We start from the raw sequence: 19,640 nt of genomic DNA, 5'->3' as shown, positions 1-19,640 counted from the left end.
TTCCAAACGTATCCAGCGAGAATGGATCACATTTATCTTCACTTTACTTGTTAATTACAATAACAATACATAAATGCAAAATATTAATAGCACATCAGCACTGCAAGACGGCATTAGGAGCATATTGAGGCTGTCCTTCAATAGTTTGCAGAACTGATTTGTATGAATAAAAAAAAAAAAAAAACTGACAAGGAGCTAAGGCATGCATGAAGAGATTATCGGCTTTGATATTAGCCATCTCAGTGGTGAACAGATACCTTCTGCCTGCAATGCATTATAGGAGCATCAGACAAGGCAAAATTGCACACAGTCGCTTAAGCCTGAAGAACAGCAGTAGCCTGGGGCAGTAGTTTCATGGGGGGCAGGGATGATTTGTACGGGTAAGACAGATCCACACACTCATGTCTGGGAGCTGCCCAGCATGACCACAGTCTCGTGTTGCTGGTCACTGAGCAGTTCCACTGGGGCACCGCTTTGCACATTTGGACTCCAGCTGTTGAAGGATGGGAAAGTCTGAATTCAAACAAGCAATCTTCCAATTATAAGCCTACTTCTCTAACCTTCTCTAACCTTCAGGCTACTGTCATCCATCTGGGTTTTAACTGCATTATAGTAATCGCTATTTCTCCTGGGAGCGCTAATGACCGATACACCTGCTAACATCTGGAACCTTCCACTTCACAATGCTAATCACAGCTAAGTCCCTATATTCTACTCGTCAGCAGAGGAGCATTTAATATGCTGTATTCTCCACCTCTCTATTACAGACAGAGAACAAAGCCCATTACCTGCACAGTCCCTGTCTCCTCGTTAAAAAGAAGAAAGGACTATAAAACTTGCCTCCCTGACAGGCTATGGAGGGGAGAAACATGCTGCTATTTCAGGCAACTCTTTTTCTGCATAACTGTGAAGCTCTGTCACAGGAGCGACCACGCTGAGGCTCTGGTAACAAACGAGAGCATGTCAGATGACATTCACAGATCCAAATTTGTTGCTGAATTTCATATTATCTGTTTATTTTCCCTCTTCACATTCAAGTCTACAGAAACACTGCTATTTTAAGTACTAGTACTAGTGGCACTAGTGGCAATTTTGCACTGCACAACATTGCATATCACACATGGAAAAATAACTTGAATTCACATTGTTGCAAGGAAATTAACATTTTAATGCACTGAAAATACCATGGAAAGTCCTTTATGGCCTTGAGGCCAAAACAGTCATATTCGTCATTATTGTCTGCCACATACTGTAACACTAAAAATAGTGCTAATCTTTATGTGCATATACAATATAGGTGCTTAAAAGGTGCAAATTATTTTGCATAATTCTTTTCATGGAGCATCCTTTTTAACCAACCAGAAGGATACTGGAAAAACAATGAGAGCAATGTGATAATGGAAGAAAATTTAACTCAAGGGACATTTCAGTGGCCCTTAGCAATGAATAATAAATTACAATATGACTAACTGTTAAAATCAAAGGTTATAAAAACAATTCATTAAAGCCTGTATAAGCTGATTATCTGCAACAGGGTCATCACTCATTAAATAAGAAGAATGATGCCCTTGCAGTCATTGTTACGGCTGCGTATTTATTCCATTTTAGTGGCAGTTGACAGACTTTGTGCAGGCTGCTGCTCTTGCTTAAAAAATTTGTTTCGAAGTTTTAAAATTCCAATAAGTGATCAACAATGAAGACCCAGATTGCTGCACCACACTTTCTGTTTCTGTAAAATCATGGGAATTGGTGGTCACATATGACAACTGTAATGGGCTCTCGCTATAACAATGGCAAGATTCATGATCATCCACAGCCCAAGGAGAACAGTAATAGTCCGCTATTCTATAAGTTTTTTAAAGCATTTAATAATATCGACAAAAAGAAAAGTTATTTTCAACAAGTACTGGATGAAATGCCACACTGTATTGTCTTTAATAGAAATAAATGGATGGTCATGAATGGATTATTGTGAAGAAATTCTTTCTACTCTGCTGTTGAAAGTATTTCTAACTGTATTGCTCTTTTGGCAACAGACCTTTTTTCAGATTTTCACAGATTATTGTGAATTTCTCTTTGCCTGTCACTTGCCAATTTTGCAGCAGTTGTTACTTTGAAATGCGGTTATTCCCATTCAGTAATTGGCATTTCACTTCATCTTGAAAGTGCATTGAAGCAAACCCCTTCACTCTAAGCATCCCTGAGCAAAAACAGCTCTTAGAAACTGTTCAAGATGAAATACTTGTTACTTGTTATATTAATCAAACAATTCAAGAGGGGTTACAATGCACACAGACAGTACTATATGCAGTAGGTCTTGCCAGGAGGATGACACAGAAACTGTGTCTATGATGTGTCTCAGATTGGGTTTTCCAAACAGTCCAATTACTGCTTTAATTGAGGTCAGCCTTGTTAATTAGCACACAAATTAAACTGGCTTGCTGGAAAAGGAAAACGCAAGGAGAGGGTGAGAGGAGGTTAAGAGATGTGGGGGAGAAAATTACAGAACAGAATGTGTTTGGAGGGATAGGAACTGTAATTGGGGAAGTAAACACAAAAAAGCTGTTAAATGTTGACAGGCTGCATGAATCATCACATTGCTGTTGTGTGCGGTTTACCTGAGTGCCAAGCTTAGCTTAAGGCTATGTGTTAGATTATGAATGAGTAGTGGTTGAAGTGGGTTTAAAGGTCAAATCTTTACATTATCAGAAGGGAGGAAGTACTGTGAGTGTAATGTAATTAAATGGTTTGTTTCAGCAGTTATGCTTTATTTGCTATCGGAAAATCAAAGGGCAGAGAGTTCAATTGAACATTATGTGTCTGCAGTACTGGAGGCTGCGGTTTCAGAACTGCAGCCCTAGGACCCCAGTCTTTAGCATCTGTAACTATTTGGTTGGGTTAGAAAACACCGCACTTGGTTAAGGTTAGGAAAAGGTTATGTTCAGGCATAAAACACACTTGGTTAAGGTTAAGGAAAGGTTATGTTTAAGCATCAAAACCGGAAAAAGGGTACAGTCTCACTCATGCGCAAAATGTCTCGAAGCATGTGAAGCTGTCCGTCACATCGCCTTCTGTCCTAGAAATGTCGTCCTATACACCTGTACTGTATACACCTCTTTAGTCTAGTGAAAACAATGAACTCATATCTGCACCAGATAATCACAAAAAGATATACAGGAAACAGCCCCAAAAATGTGTTTTTTAAGCATTACCAGAGAGGGTAAAGAACACAGACAAGTTTATTATGCTTAGCTAAAGCAGGGCTTGAGTCGGATTTGTTTCTCCCCTGCCACCAAAATCTCCGACCTCTCAGAATGACAGGTCACTAAAACTCTGTCCAATCAACAAGCTACATGTGTGAGCGCATGTGACTTGTTTACAAGCCCTGCTTTGCTTGAAATTGGGCAGTGTAAACTTGAATGTATTGCAGGTTGTCATTGGGCCAGAGCAGTTGGGCAGCGTGCTGAGAGTGAACATGACAACAGAATGTATGTTCTGTCATCAAATTCAGTCCCAGAACACTGTGGCAGTTCAATTTCAGTTTCCTTCAGTTTCTGGATAAAAATCAAAAACAAATACAGAGAAGAGCTGGTAGTTTTATAATGTTCTGGGTGCCTAAGCAATTGGTTTGGTGCATTTTTCGCTTGCCGGTGGGTAGTGTTTAGACCTTTGGGCCAATAACAGTGCTTGAAATGGAAAACCTCATCCAACTGGGAAGTGGGGCCAAATTAAATATATGCATAATCAAATGACAACTGCAGAGAGTTTAAACTGAGCTGCAGAGCTGCAAAGTTTTGTGTGAAAATGTTGGGAAAAAAGAAACTTGACATTGGGTGGCCATACTAACCACACCTCAAACCACAAACCTAATGGATTCAATATAGTCGTTACTGAGTTTATTATGTGAATGCAGCTCTTAGTGATAACTTTTATGGAAATCTTCCATCAACTCTCAACTGATTACAATACCTACAAATTTGCATACTGATTTTGTCCTATGACCTTATTTATTTTTAAAGATAAAAAAAATGACAAAAACACCAGCAGAAGTTGGGCTCTAGCAGAAAATGTATGTGGATCCTTCAAAAAAAAAGTTTCAATACTAGACGTGCCATGAAATCAATGCCCTTCTCAGCAACAGTTATCATCAGGATACAGGGCACAACACCGAGGGAAGCATGCACCACCTGGCCACAGACACCACTGAATATAGCAGATTTTTTTTTTTTACAGTGTAGTACAACAATACAAAGTGATTTCCATCTCCTGTGTAGCCAGCGGTATTAAATATTTCTTCACAGTAACATGTAGATTGGAGGAATGCCTCCAGTGTAACTATGAATGAGCTCCCAGTGGGTGACCTTAGGTGGGCAGAGTGGTGATTGACAGGAGTTTTGAGTGACAGAGTGAAAATCCTCACACTGTCTAGCATTAGTCACAGGAGGAGGTGATGACTTGTCTGTCTAGCCATGAATACCTCCAAACATCCATCTGTTACATCAAAGGATGCCGCTTTTATTTTCAGCCAGATTCGCGCAATGGTCAGCCCCAAACTGTTCCTTTTTCCCTAAGTCTACACTGCTTATACAGTATATTTGTGATATGTACATACAATAATGCATGTACAATAAAGGCATAATTGATGAAAATCAAATGATTTATTAGTTGATTTAGATCCAATTTAAAATATATATATATATATATTGATTTATTTCTTCTTACCCAAACGCCTCCGCTGTCTCGTCCCTGTGCTGGTTTGTCGGTGTGCCTCTAGTTTTTGGCTGGAGGTGCTTTTGATAGCATTTCCTTGCAGCTTTATTTAACAGAAGCTCTTCTAAAAGGCCTGAGACCTGCTGTGTTTGAATACTAGCTTGCTAGGTCTTCTTGTTCCCTCCTCCACCAAGCGTAGAGTGAATCAGCATCTGCTGCATAGCAGGGGAACCATGATCTGGTGAGATGAATGCTCCTAAATTTGTCACTGCAGGATATTATATGCAAGACACACATTTCTGCAAAATGTAACCTTTTTATAAAAGAACTCTCATTTTGTATATTTTGCAAAAAATCTAGGTAATTATTTGGGATGTTCTCGAAAAAATTGACTAAATAATGGACATTAAATAACGGAAATTATCTACATTTCCCCTACAGCTGATCTCAGTTAAATCGGCTTTTTCACTGGGATTCCACCTGGCAAAATGTTAATCTGACTACAATTCAGGGCAGGGATGTTTATTCCAGGTCCACAGGCTGCCAGCTGGGTGGTAACAGTGTGTCTTGGACCTCGGCTGACACCAGAAAACTAAAGGGCAACATTGTTTTTCTATAATGTCTTTATTTCACCAGGTTTTTACATCGGACTGATCAAACCTTTTCCTCTTGGAATGTGTGCTGTATTTAAATAGGTCAGAACTGCTTTTTTTTTTTTTTTACCCCGATTCCCTTTGATTGGCCAGGTTAACTGTCGGTGCATAGATAGAGAAAAAAAAGGTAAAAACCTGCACATTTGCTCATGTCCAGTGCTGAACTTATCTCCTCAAAATGATTCATAAGTCCCTATCAAAATGAGCAGCTTATATCTGTCTGAGGTTCACTCTATTAATCTTGTCAAATGGATTCAGAGAGCAAAGATACTGCAGACGGACGCAAGGCTGAGGACACAAGACCAGATGGCCTCACAGATTGGAGGGGAAAATACTGTGCGTTCACTTGAGATGAGGGAGAGAAGGAGAGAGAAGAGATGTGTAAGGGAAGAATTTTATTGCAGGGAGACAGGAGGACGAGCAAGAAAGAAAGAGCACAGGATAGTGAGAGAGACATATTTAAAGGACTGTCATGTCAGAAGGAGAGAGAGAGAGAGAGAGACAGGGAGGGGAAGCAGTCAGTGACAATGACAGGATGTAGGTCCTGCTGTCACTTTTCCTCAGATCTTAAGTCGTAGTGCTTTTCTCTACAACTTGCTGTCATTACCTGCAGGAAAAAACTCAGTTCACAACTGAATTATGGATGAGGGTAAGCCAGGTATCAAGACAACAGCAGCAACACAAGCATGTGAGAAAACACGGTATTCTCAGAAAAGACTGCTGACTCGCCCACACCTACTCATCTACAAGAGGACATCCTGATGAAATGGATTTAGTCTGGTTTTCAGTACAGTGCTGAGGTCTTCTTTCAAGCAAATTCATAACCCATGTGATAAAATGAGCTCCAGGCTTAGATATCAATGTTAAAATGCAACATATTTGTATTTAAGTATTTAATTACTGCACAGCACAGTGGTGCTAAAAAAACTGAACTCCTTTAGCCACATTACGAAAATATCCATAAAAGCCACTAACTATGCCTGACACAACAGAGCTACCATTATAAATATTAATGAGAAAATCCCACTCTGAACCTTCTGAAATAATACTGTGAAAAGCACTTAATCAATATTTGCTGTGCACTACAGGCACAGCAAATAGTGTTTACTTGCTTGAATATTGATAACATAGTCAACAGAATATAGGGCTCAGCCTTTTAATAGTCATCTAAACACATCTCATAAGGTCTTCTTTCAATTAACAAAGGCACTTTGAGCTAAATCTTAAACTATAGTTTCTTTCTTTAAACATTATCTGGGCTGAGATCATACAGTGGAAATTAAACTATCTGTCTATGTCACAGTAATTAGGTACATGATGTGATACTGGATATTGAAGACCCCCAGTAATTGCGGGTGCGGTTATTAAAATAGAATCCACAAATTAATAATAGGCACATTTACCCTGATACTCATATCATCTGAGAAAAAATTTTCAACAAAATCAGACATTTTTAATAATGAGAAAGGAAGAGGAACAGAGCAGAATTCAATTTTCTCTGTTCACTGGCCAACACTGAAGAGCAGAAAATAGACTTATGCATTGTTAAATGTGGTTCCATTTTTGGTCCAAGCCCTTCATAGACAAAACCATGGATGAATGTGTGTGGGATGTTAGGAGCTTTGGTTATTGTTGATGGTAAATACTGTAACACAGACATACATGGTGAACAACGGAGAGAAAGACAGACAAAGAGAGAAAGAGAGGCACAACAGGCTCATCTGGTTGATTTTTGCTGGTGTTGTGCCTACCCAGACATTTACAAATAGAAGTTAAAAGTGAGGAAATCACTTACTAGGTGAATAGTTCACTATCTAAATATATATGTTCGATGGTCCATAAATTGCATCATGTCCTCGATTTTTTTCCCCATACAAATATGCCCAGTGCCACTGAATATAAATTGACTGTCCCAAATTATTTTGGCTTCTGTGACATTGTCACGCATCAAAACTAATTCCACATTGATATGGTGGTAGTGAATCAAACTCTGTTGGATAATGAGTGCAGAGGGGAAAATTTGGCATTTCATTTTAGTCCAATTTGACTAAAATGCATTCTTTTCTTTTTAGACACATTTTATTCATTGAAACGTTGTTACTTTTTCCATTTAGCACAAATCTTTGGATATTTTATTCTATATTTAGCACAGTTATTCCAGAGAGAATGTTGTCTGTCTCTTGTGATATTAGCTGTAATAAGCCTACAAAATGTTTCCAAAAAGCCTTAAAAAAAAAAAAAAAAAACTGTCAGCATGAGTGGGGCATGCATGAGAAGTGAGGTGAAATAGACTGACAGAGATGGTGAGAAGTGGAGGGTACACATTTATGCCTAGTTTCGATTTGAGAAAGCATCATCAAATACTATTTAATACTGCAGTATCAAACAGCTTCAGTAAATTAAGGTCCACTGCCCTTTCATCTTGTTGCTCTTGAGTGAAAATTTTAGTCAAGCTCTTGTTATTGGAAGTTATTGGCATCTAATTTTCATCACATTTTAGTTATGTAAAATAATTTTTATACACAAATTATTACTCTAGAGGAGAAAAGACAGCACCTCTTTTAAATGAAGGAGTTGCATTACCAAAAATTAAACATTCACCAACTTCTAGACATATGTCACCTCAGTGTGATGCATGTGTGACATGATCAAATATGAGAATGTGGTGCCTGCAGTTGTACAAACTATAGAGGCTGATTTTAATTGTACAGGGAAAGGACTGCTGTGGTTCACCATAGCTTACAGCAGGACAGGTAGAGTGAGAGAGAGAGTGGGTAGAAATGAAAAGGCAGGAGCTTTAAAAGCTTTGGGAGGGATTTGTATCCAATAAGCCATGCAGAGGATTAAGGCATGTTAATTCACTGCCTACACAAACTGGACACACTGCAGAGAGAGGGAGAGATGGCGAAGGACAGAGAAAAAGTGATGCTGGTGTATGAAGAGGAAAGCAGGAATATGTGGCCTGAGTGCCTGTATGTAAACACAACATCGCTCCTCTGAAGTGGCTGCTGTGTCATGTGCCATGGCATAAGTATTATGTGACTCTGCATTCAGCCCAGAAAGTAGTCTGATCCAACTATACCACCCATGGTACAAACTATCACAAGTTCAAAGAATGAGCCATACAGCAGGATTTCAATGCTGTATAAGCCTAATATAACATAATGATAACATAATAGTGATTAGGATAAAGAGAGGGTTGCATTTTATGTCTAATGTATTTCTTGCAGCGCTGTGCTGTCAGCAGTTTTCAAAATGACTACAGTGAAATTAGCATTCTGTAAACAAGATTTAAAAAAAAAAAAGCTCCTTGCATGAGTACTGTGACTTCATTAAAGCCAATCAAATGCTTCAACTTACTTCCCTATGCAAATTAATGTGACAAAGTTCTCCCGTGAGAAGAAAATTCCCCTGCAGACCTGCAGTCACGGTCCTGGACTGCTACACACAGCTGTGATACACATGCTTGTCTCTCCACCATAAATTACGATGTCATCAATTTTAGATTAGAGCTGAGGAGGAAATCTGCAAGACAATCTTCAAAGGTATGTGCATTCCTCTACATGGAGTGGAAAGACTGTAATATGACTGCAAATGGGAGAGCAGAGAGTTAGTGAGACATGACATCTATGCCATCAGCGTGAACGCAATTATGCAAACAATATAAGCACATAACCTACTGACTCTAAATTGCTATTAAATCACACAATAATGCACAAAGATTTATGGCGCACCATGAAAAACACAATGTACGCTAATTCCTAACTCCAACCTAATTCCTAACAATTCTTAACTCTGAGCAAATATTACTGATCAAAATCACATTGGATGCTTTCCTTTACTGGTGCTGTGTTTTCTTTTTTTTGGAATACATTATGGGATTATTCCACAGCACCAGTCATGGTTTTGTCTATGGTAAGCAACCCAAGTGGAATGCTGTTGTTGTTGTTGTTTGCTGAAGATGAATTAACAGCAGTCTCCCTAGATGAACGATAGCAAAACACAATATCATCAACAATTCATCACGCAGATAAAATGCAATGCTGTGGCTCTCAGGAGAGACAATAGCAAATGGAGTGGGCTGACTGAAACCAATGGGATCGGCGCTTGTGGGGGGGAGGAGCAGTGAATGTCTCTCTAGCTCTTAATATTGAATACTTTTCAATCATTGAAATAACAGATGATTAATCTTGTATGTCTAATATCAGCTAAATAACTACAATTCCATATTACTGTGGATAATCCCAACAATAATTACTGATATTTCTTTGCATGTAAAGAAAACAGGTGATCACCATGCATGTTGACAGTAACCTCACTTAGGTACTAATACATACACTCACACTAATAAGTATTTACTGTCTCCTACGTAATTACAGACATAATTACACTCCCTCAGTTTTGCCCTTTCTGTCTCACACACTGAAATGCTTCACACCAGCTACAATACGTATGATGAATGCACACACCTTATATAAGATGGACAGAAACTACATTATTAGTATGCACATAATTAATTCTGTTTTTTTTTTTTTCACTATTTGCAATTTAAATTAAATGTTCTACTTTTATGCACTTGAGACAATGTCAGACACATTTTGTTCAAACAGCGACATTGTTTTCACTGAACCACATGCTCTCTGATCGCCGTGTGGCACAATTATCCATGATCTGCTCTCAGCCAGCTCAGAAGACAGATATGACCGTTACTATGTAATTCACCATAACATGGAATTTGACATATGGTGTTATTTCATAGCCATTCATTTGTAGAAAAGCGATTACACACATCATCATCAACAGCAATAAACAGCACTGCCTGGAACATCTGGGTGATCGATTAACTGTTTGAATTGTTGGTTCAAATCCCATGTGGGTGCAACAAGGCCGACTGGGAGGCACTTAACCTTAATTGCCTTGTGTCGCACTGTGTACATGAAAAATGTGTCTGCAATGTAATTACTTTGATAAAAAGCATTTTCAAAGTAAAAAAAAAAAAAAAAAATTTAAAATTAAAAATCATATTTTATTTTTGTAATGTCAGCTATAACAAGATTTGCTGGTCACAGTGAATAGTGTGAAGGTCATGGTGAATAAAAACCTAACTCACAAAATATTTTCATTCTGCAAATGTATTTTTTTGTACGTTGCTCCACTTCTGAAGAACTTTGCTGTTCACCTATTTCAATAAATGTTGTCCTGTGTCTTTGTGTTGTATCATAACATGAATTAATTAGTACATAAGTATGTAATGCTAATAATGTAATGGAGTGGTAATAAAAGAGTAATGGCTGCTCCAGAGGCCATGAGTCACATAATAACTGTGCTCATCTTGAGTTACCTAAACCCAAAGTCATGCCTTAAAATCTCTAAAACATGTCTATGTATGATCACTCTCTACAGTCTGGTTTTATCGTGAGGCCAGGCTAATATTGATCCAATCAATATTTGTAGAGGTCTACATTTGTTAAAAATTTATGATAGGTGTACTTCACACTGTAAAAATAGGCCTTTTCACCCTTTGATGTTTTCAGCAGGAGTGAATGAATGGGTCACTGTTTCACAGCCCTGAAGTCAAGCAACTCATTGGAGCAAATAATCACTAATGGAACAGCTGCAGAAAAGATATCGATTTGTCCTTTTAAGTATAAAATTCAAGGAGGCGCTATCAATGTCATTGGAAACTTTGACAACCAAAAGTTACAAAGCCATAACTCCTGTCACCGCTCAGTCTTGTTTTTCCTAATACCCCTTTAAATGTTTCATTAGTATTTCATTTGAATGCCTCCTCATACAATTTCCTTTTTCCCCATTATGTTTAACATCCTCCAACCTTCACAAAACACCAATCTGGAAAACAGAATAAAATCTATGCCAAAGGAGTGTTCCTTCACGTTGTTTTTCTGCTCCACAATTCAAGTGGCATTGCGCTCCTATGGATAGTACAGTATCTTTAAAAAAAAAAAAAAAAAAAAAAAAAAAACCTGATTGGAATTAAATTAATCCAGTGTGAAATCCCTGGTCCAGCAGTGTACCTCAGGGCCCCCTACAGAGCCCACTTGTGATGCTGAGTATCGCGGGTATATTCCATCAGTGCTAAATGCTCTGCAGGCAACAATGTGCATGCATCTGCATGACAAAACATGCCCCATCATGCATGCAACAACACAACACTTGCACACATACTGTGCTCATGTTACATTCAAACTATTTAACATCAAGTACACTGACATTTCCATCCTGATCAGTTTGAGGCACAAGTAAACAAAAGCCCTCAGAGATTTATTAGCTTGTAGAAAGGACAACAAGTTCTGCCTTAGACAGCTTCATCCTTTTCTATGTTTGACAGCCATGGTCCATCTAAATGCCTTGTGGATCCATCAAAGTTCAATCTGAACAAGGTCAAGGCGTGCTGTCTTCCTGCCAGGAGCCAATAACCTAATTCCCCTAGTGATTCAGCCTTTTCAATATATCTGGCATCAACCTCAAGCAGATCACTGTATTGTTAGCACTGAGTCATTACTCCCATTCACATTTCCAACAAGGAAGAAGATGTTAACAAGAGGATTAAATGAAGGAGTGCATTTGCCCTTTGGAAGCCTAAGGGACTTGTTGGTTGAAGACACACAAAAGATAAATATACCTTATTGGAGGTAGAGGAGTCCGCCTTTGAAGACACTGAAGAGCAGGCTCAGAGAGAAAGAAATCCTGCAACACAAAGAGGGATCATTAGCCTTGATAAATGTGACATAGAGACCATGCACATTTACTGTATACAGATATCATGATGTGACTCCAACCGGGAACGTGCATTTCTGGTTAAACATCTCTGGTTTAGAGTTAATTCCTGTAAAGTTTGCATTCACTTTGTAATTCTTAAGTGATGTTAATTTGCTATCTTAATTTTGTGAATGTGCAGTCAAATAAGTATTTTCTTAATGTGCTCTATTGTCCTTAATACTTCCTATTGTCTTCGTAATCAAATGAAATAAATTCTCTTATGCAGCTTTTCCCGTTTATTTGGAAAACTAATTACCTTTTAGAGATAGGCAAATTAGCACATCCTGGGAGATTAAATATTTCAATTAAGGATCTTAGCTACAGATTAGAAAAATGCTTCCTGAAGCAGTAAAGTCCAGGAAACCACATCAAGAATCCGCAGGAACAGTTTGCCACTTATAAGAAATTGCAGTTTTTTGCATATTGTTCACAGCTTTCAAAACCCATAATTTTATTCCAAAATAATGCTCTCAGCTATTATTTTGCTTTCTATTCTTTTGGAACAAGCCGCAAACTCAGATGTGATATTTAGAACATACTGTGCAACACATTTTTCTCTACCTTCACAAAAATAAGCTCCTATCCCCTAACAGATACTCTAATGCGTGGAAAAAGTGTTTTTTTTTTTTTTTTTCTCAGACTCGTTCTGCAGGTTAAAAAAAGTAAAAAAGACCCTTAGGATAATGTTGCAGGCTATCGTTAAGCACCATTTGCACAGAGTTGTATCCAACACATAATTATTTGCTGAGAATGACGGCTTTGGTTTTAATTGGCTTACCGCACATTAATTGACCACAGTTATGGGTAGGTAACTGCTCTGATCATACAAAAAACTAAAGCTGCAAACTGTGCTACTGGATCTTCAAAACGAGTGTTTTAATTTGTGAGAGCTACAACACTGGCTTCACGCTGTAAAGCAAATAAGACTATTGGGGAAAATGTCACTGTTACCATTTGGAAAGCTTAATGAGCATTTCCAAGTGAAATTAAAAATGCATGATTTTATGATCTCATAAAACCGAGTCTTTTCCATTGGAAAGGAGAGACCATGTTGCGTATGGGCTTCTGATATTTTCATATGAAGCAATATGAAGATTGTCATTCTTGTGCATGTGAGTGGGAGGATAGGTCATAAGAGGACATAGTTGTTAAATATTATAACCCAATAACTGTCGTTTTTTTCTTGTCTTCCTCTGTATGGGAGGCGTCAGTGATTGCTGGGTGTATGCCAGATCTGACACCCTGGCCTCTGCTTGATTGGAGTGACTGGAGCTCTCTAAGGTTTTCAAGGCTCATATGCAGGCTAAATGGGTCATGTCTGACCTCATGGACTGATATGACTTTGGCCTTTGATCCAATGGGTTCATCTTTCATTAGCCACAGGTCCAGAGGTCTGCTGTAAGGTCTGTGCGCATGTATGAGTGTGTCAGAGCACTGTGACAATGTGCACGTACACTTTGTGTGTAAGGTACATGTATAAGTTGCAGTATAATTGTACAGTATGTGCGTTGGTGTGTGTGAGTGTGTATGAGCATCTATGTGTGTTTCTGTGTAAATGTGTTCAGACCTCCTTAATCAATACTATTATAGCTCCCTTATTTATGTGACAAGGGCTCCCAGAAATCAAATGAAACAGCCAATCCACTGGGACACAATGTGGAGCCTGGAGCATAATTGGTAGCCCGCAGCCATAATCGAATGTGTCTTGTATTCATGAGGCTGGGGCTATAATGAAGCCTATTTTCCCAGAGTGATATTACAAACAGCATAAACAAGAACTGAGAAGAACATTTTCATGGGTGAAGAACATCAGTAACGAAAACACTGCACAGCCTGGAGTTTTGATGTAAGTCTAGAGGCATTATGCAGTGGGTGGAGGGGATGCTTTATGCCTTACATCTTAAGTAATACAAAATGTTCAACAATATGATCCACAAGAGGTGCACTTACTGCATACGACATTGGACAAAGCCATTGAGTCTTCACCAATACTATTCATCTACTGAATTTGTACATGGTGTTGCAATTCCTATTCTGAATATTGGCTCTTTTCCAACGACCGGTGCTAGCTTTGGGGCCATCTGAGGAGAAAAAAAACATGCCTGCTGACTGAGCAGCGATTAGCAGCTAGCGTAGATCTTCACAGCGGAGTGTGACCTCAGGCATCGTTTGCCCATATATGAACTGACCCTCCATTGTGGCTCATGCTGTTTTGGTTTCCCAGGGCATCACTTGCGCTAAGAGTAATGGTAACCAGGAGGCCTGAACACAAGCAGAGGCTCACTGAAGCAACACTGGTCTGGTGCATTAGCCTAGCTCTCCACTGACACACTTTGTGATGCTCGGTTGTCTGAGGCGGCCAACATTTCCACTACAGGCCACACAGTCGCTCTCACCAGTCGCTCCGCTCCGTTATAGCCATGACTCTGGTGTGCTCACTGATCTCCATTTCTTCCTCTTGTTAACCCCCCCCCCACCCATCATCTTTCTTTTGTCACACTGTTAAACTGTTTCTCGCAAACCCCACACCCCCATCCCTTTTGATCTGTCTGTTTTGTTTGTTTTGCTCTCTCCTTCTGTCTTTTAACTGACATTCACACTTGCTCACTCGCTATTCCACTCTATTACGGGAACCGGCAAAACACTCTCTCCATTACCTTCCTCCCCCTCCTCATCTTTTCCTTTCATAATGAAATCACAAAGGGGCACAATGCAAACAGCCCCTGTAGTCCACTGGGGGATCAATGAGAAGAAGTCCATTTTCAGATAAACAAACAGTATCACTTTCTCTCTCCCTTTCTCTCGCACTCTCATATACACAAATGCATAAGCTTGCACACCTCCTCTCATACTTTTCCCCCTTCTATTTCCCCATTGGTCCCTTCACAATGGTGGTGAGACACAGGCAATGCACCAAGGGACGAGTGCCCCTATAATCCACTTTGGATGGGATGGATTTACCCATTGTGACCCCCCAACTCCCCCTCCCCATCAGTGGGAGGACTATAGCCTCAGCAAGGGCGCTCAGAGGTAACCAACAGCCGAGAGCAGAATGGTGGTTCACAGCTAGGTGAAGCCTCCGATAAAACCATGCATGCACCAGACGTGATGCATGAGGACAGTCACCTTGCAAAGTGTTTTGGAAAGCACTTAGGGACAAGCTACAGGGTGAGCTCTTTGTGTCAGAGTGTGATTATTTGGATCAAATTAGAGGATGGTTGAGAGGACATTTCCAAGGACCGGGTTGATATTTTATATTGCCCCATGGATATTTTAGCAGCTTCTCTCTTCATTTACAGTAGTAGTTAGAGCTACTCAACAAGCTTCAATATATTTCAAATATGATCCATGCACACACCCACACACACCCACACACACACACACCCACACACCTCTAAAAAAATCAAAGGGATGCTGTATTACAGGATGTTTTGTATTCACACCAGGGGCATTTGCATATTAATGGCAGAATAACACATTTGAACAGCATCTCTTTGGTTTATGTTTTTACACCATTTCCACACATTTACATGCCAGCTGTTAACATGCTCTTATTATTTCTTCAAAATAGTATAATCATTATATATCACTGAAGGAAGTCGTGGCCTATAGAGAGGTCAGAGGTCAGCCAACATCCCCTCCTCTTCCTGCTATGTAGACAAGTGATTAGTCATCCCAGGCCAGGCCACGTGTCTTACCGGTCATTGTTACAATGTAACTGAAGCTGCCCCCAGGGGGAATATTGCACCAAGCTCAGTTTAGTTCAGCTTTGCTCTCTGAGTGCTACTTTTTTTTTTGCTCCACTTCTTGCTCTACTTCTTGTCCCCTATAAGTTATCTTGCTCTGGTTTACTTCTTCAACTAGTCCATCATTGTTAATTCTACAAAACTACATGTGCTCATGCAAAAAAGATTGTTTAGTCATGTTAAATACTGGGCCCACAACATGACTTCAATTCATGCGATAATACAAGGACAGGGGAAAGCCACTAAAAATATAATGCCCCATAAATGCATACAATACACAGGCCTCGATTTACTTAAGCCTTTAATGTGTGCAAAAAATATATTGTAATTTATCCAAAAGCAAAAAAAAAAAAAAAAAAAAAAAAATCTTAATAGTGACTTTGAACACTGAAAACGTTTTATAATCTACTAATCGTTTTAGTAGTCGTCATAATTTAAATATCTTTTAAAAGAGAATTATTCATGTTACTATGTATAAAGACAATGGTCAGCTGGAATGCACGCTTTAAATTGCATATGCAGAATGTTTGAGGCATATTATACCCATATATAATAATAGTGCAGTTGGAGAGTTCAGAGAAGGGTCAGCTCCTGACATACATAGCACTCAGTTTTACATTCCATGCAGGAAATATGATCTTTATCATTGTAGTCACATGTTTTAGGGGCTCACACCTCAATACAAGTTCAAGTGTATACTATAATTCATGTAAACTCACTTACTTGCATGTAAACACCATGGAAACTGCTACATATCTGTTTTATGTTGATGCTCATAAGCAACCTCAGCATTGGGATGCACCGTCTCTCTTGTCATTGCCCCCGGGAACCTCCTCGCTATGGTAACAACCCCTAATGACCATCGTTTCGGCAACAGCCGTAGTCGTAGCAACAGTTGGCTGCACACTCTCACACACAGACACAAAGACAAGAGAGTAAGGAGGAAGAGAGGGAAGCAGAGAGCGTTTCACAGGAGGGAGGGCCGTGGCTCTGTATCATCAGTCAGACAAAATATCCCTGCTGTGTCTGGCACACCTCCTCCTCCTCTCCATCCATCCATCCATCCATCCATCCATTCATCCATCCTCGCCTACTGATGTGAATTTTTTGTAATGCAGTATGTGATCATTTCACTCATTTCAGTAGATAATTAACTGCTTAACCTTCCTGTTATCTTCAAATTTACTAACATTTTTTATCCCTGGGGTCAGTTTGACCGCAGTAATTTAAACCTCCTTTAAACTGTTACCCTGTGTGTCAGGTACTTTATGTTTCTTGACTACCTTGATAGCCCTTTAAATAAAACATTAACCCCCACCACCCTAATATATCAAAGTTCTCTTGGTAATTACAACAGGTATGGTTATGTTTGGTTAGGACTCTAAAGCAGAAGGATGTTTTTTGAAGATTTTGCATTGCATGTTATAGTTCCCTCAAGATTGTCCAAAACAACTAAAGCAAATGTGGGTAGATTGTTGATATTTCCTAAAGCTAAAACAGCCTAGGGTCAAATAGACTCCAAAGAACACTGATGCATACAAAATATGTACCAGAAATTGAAACCATATCATCATGTTAATTTTATGTTTACCCAGTTATCCCCATTAAATTAGGAAGCCATTGAATATGAAGCAAAAAAAAAAAGAAGAAAGAAATCATGTCGATCATTTATTTAGAGGCGTCAAACGTTGAATGGGGTCAAATTGACTCCAAATAGGAAGGTTAATGTTCTCCTCAAGCAAATGGTTCCTCAGAGTCGTAAATACTCAGATCATTACCATCTACACAGACAATTATTCCTCTCTTTGTCTGACTGTGCCTCTCCCAAGATGCACACTCCGGTTCATCACACAACAGGGATATAGCTACATTTACAGTGCTGTGAAATCCAACGACCACCCTCCATCCAAAACAAAAGCATGCTTATGGAAAAATTATGCCAGCCCACCCCTCCCCCCAGCCCTCACCCATCTACTCGTTTCTTTTCTCACCCGCCCTGGTAATTTTTTCTTTCACTCCCATCTCCCCCTGTTCATCCTTTTCGAACACACACTATCATTTTCTCCTCATATCCATTCACCCCCTCGCAATCTTTCTACCTGGCCATCTCTCACACTATCATTTTCTCTCCCCATATCCCCTCTTCCTCACCTCTCTCTCTCTCCCATTCTCCCAGTCTAACTCTGTCTCTCCATCAGCACTCCCTCAGGCTGCAGGCCCATGTCCTCCCACCCACCCCCAAGAGAGAAAGGGAGAGAGTGGTGAGACAGCCTGAAATATTGATGTCCCCAGACGAAGGGCACCTCCAGCACACTCTGTAGGGGGTGCAGGCCAGGACTCACAGTCAGGGAGAGAGACAGTGAGTGAACTTTAGCACCGTGAATAGGTGGACAGAAGACAGTTGGAGTGAAGCAAATTAGGAAAAATGAGGGTATATATATACACATATGTGTGTGTGTGTGTGTGTGTGTGTGTGTGTGTGTGTGTGTGTGTGTGTGTGTGTGTGTGTGCAATAACTCCATAACACAGCAGCCAGCAGGCTTCCTTACATGCATCCAGCGACTTGCTTCCTGATGCCTGTTTAAAGCAATACACGGATTTTGTTAGTGGACTCTCTAGTTAGCTTTACACAGCGACTACTGCACGTGTACAAGATTATCCTGTTTCTGTTTTTGTCGAACTGTTTTTGTTTGTGCGCCCCCTCCCCCGTCTTTCACTCCCCTTCCTGCTCTTCTGTTGTGTTGCTTCTACCCATCTCTTTTGTCTCTCTTGACATCTCTCTCCCCCACATCCACAGCTTCATCACTCCTCTCATATTCTGCTTGCTAGTCTCACTGCACTGTACATTTTTAGCTCTCTTATTTATTTATTTATTTATTTATTTATTTTTTACATTTTTCAGTTATTGCTAATTTCTCAAATTATCCACCCCCCAATCTAACTGCATCCCACCCCTACGCCTATATGGGTGACTTTCTTTCTCTAATGGGGGTGACCTTGCCAGAGAGTCCCATAATAATTTCCATGGAAACTGCATCTAACTAGGCTATGCTTATGAAGCCAGACAGACAGTGAGAGAGAGAGAGAGAGAGAGAGAGAGGATGATGGTTAGAAGAAAAGTCACATGTGAGGAAGAGCTAACAGAAAGGAAGAGAATGAATGGAGCAATAGAAAAGTCGAGGTCAGGAGGACAGAGGATTTTCAGGGACATGTGTCATTACTTTAACAACAGGAACAGAGGTAGAGGCATATCATTTTATCAAGGTGAAGGTTAAAAAATTACAGACATGCAAAATATGTATTGTAGTGAGGGCTGAGAGAAAGAAAGCGGTAAGCAGAGAGCTTTAGTTTAAAGGCAGCATCACCACACAGCTTCCTTTTTCTCACTACTGACTCATAGCTCCATCCCTCTGGGTTAGATTACAATAATATTGCCTCCCTGTCTGTTTCTTTCCCTCAATCTCTTTCTCATGCTCATACCTATGGCAAACATAAAAAGCGGCCCCGCTTAAACCCCCATCTTTTTAAAAATGGAGGTAATAAAATTTAATCGGACATGAAGCAATACGCTGTTCTTTTATTTCTCTAAAGCTTTTTTTTTTAAGGATCTGTAAGTCTGATTTGCACAGTGAAACACTGAGGTTCAAGTTCAAGCTTATTTGAAACCCCAAATCACTGTTTACAGGCTCAAAGGATACAGATTTACAACAAACAAAATGGGACGACACCCCCTGACTTAATCCTCAGAGCA

Source organism: Myripristis murdjan, chromosome 5 (genome assembly GCF_902150065.1).
Source record: "Myripristis murdjan chromosome 5, fMyrMur1.1, whole genome shotgun sequence".
Taxonomy (NCBI): domain Eukaryota; kingdom Metazoa; phylum Chordata; class Actinopteri; order Holocentriformes; family Holocentridae; genus Myripristis; species Myripristis murdjan.
This window is presented reverse-complemented; position numbering follows the sequence as displayed.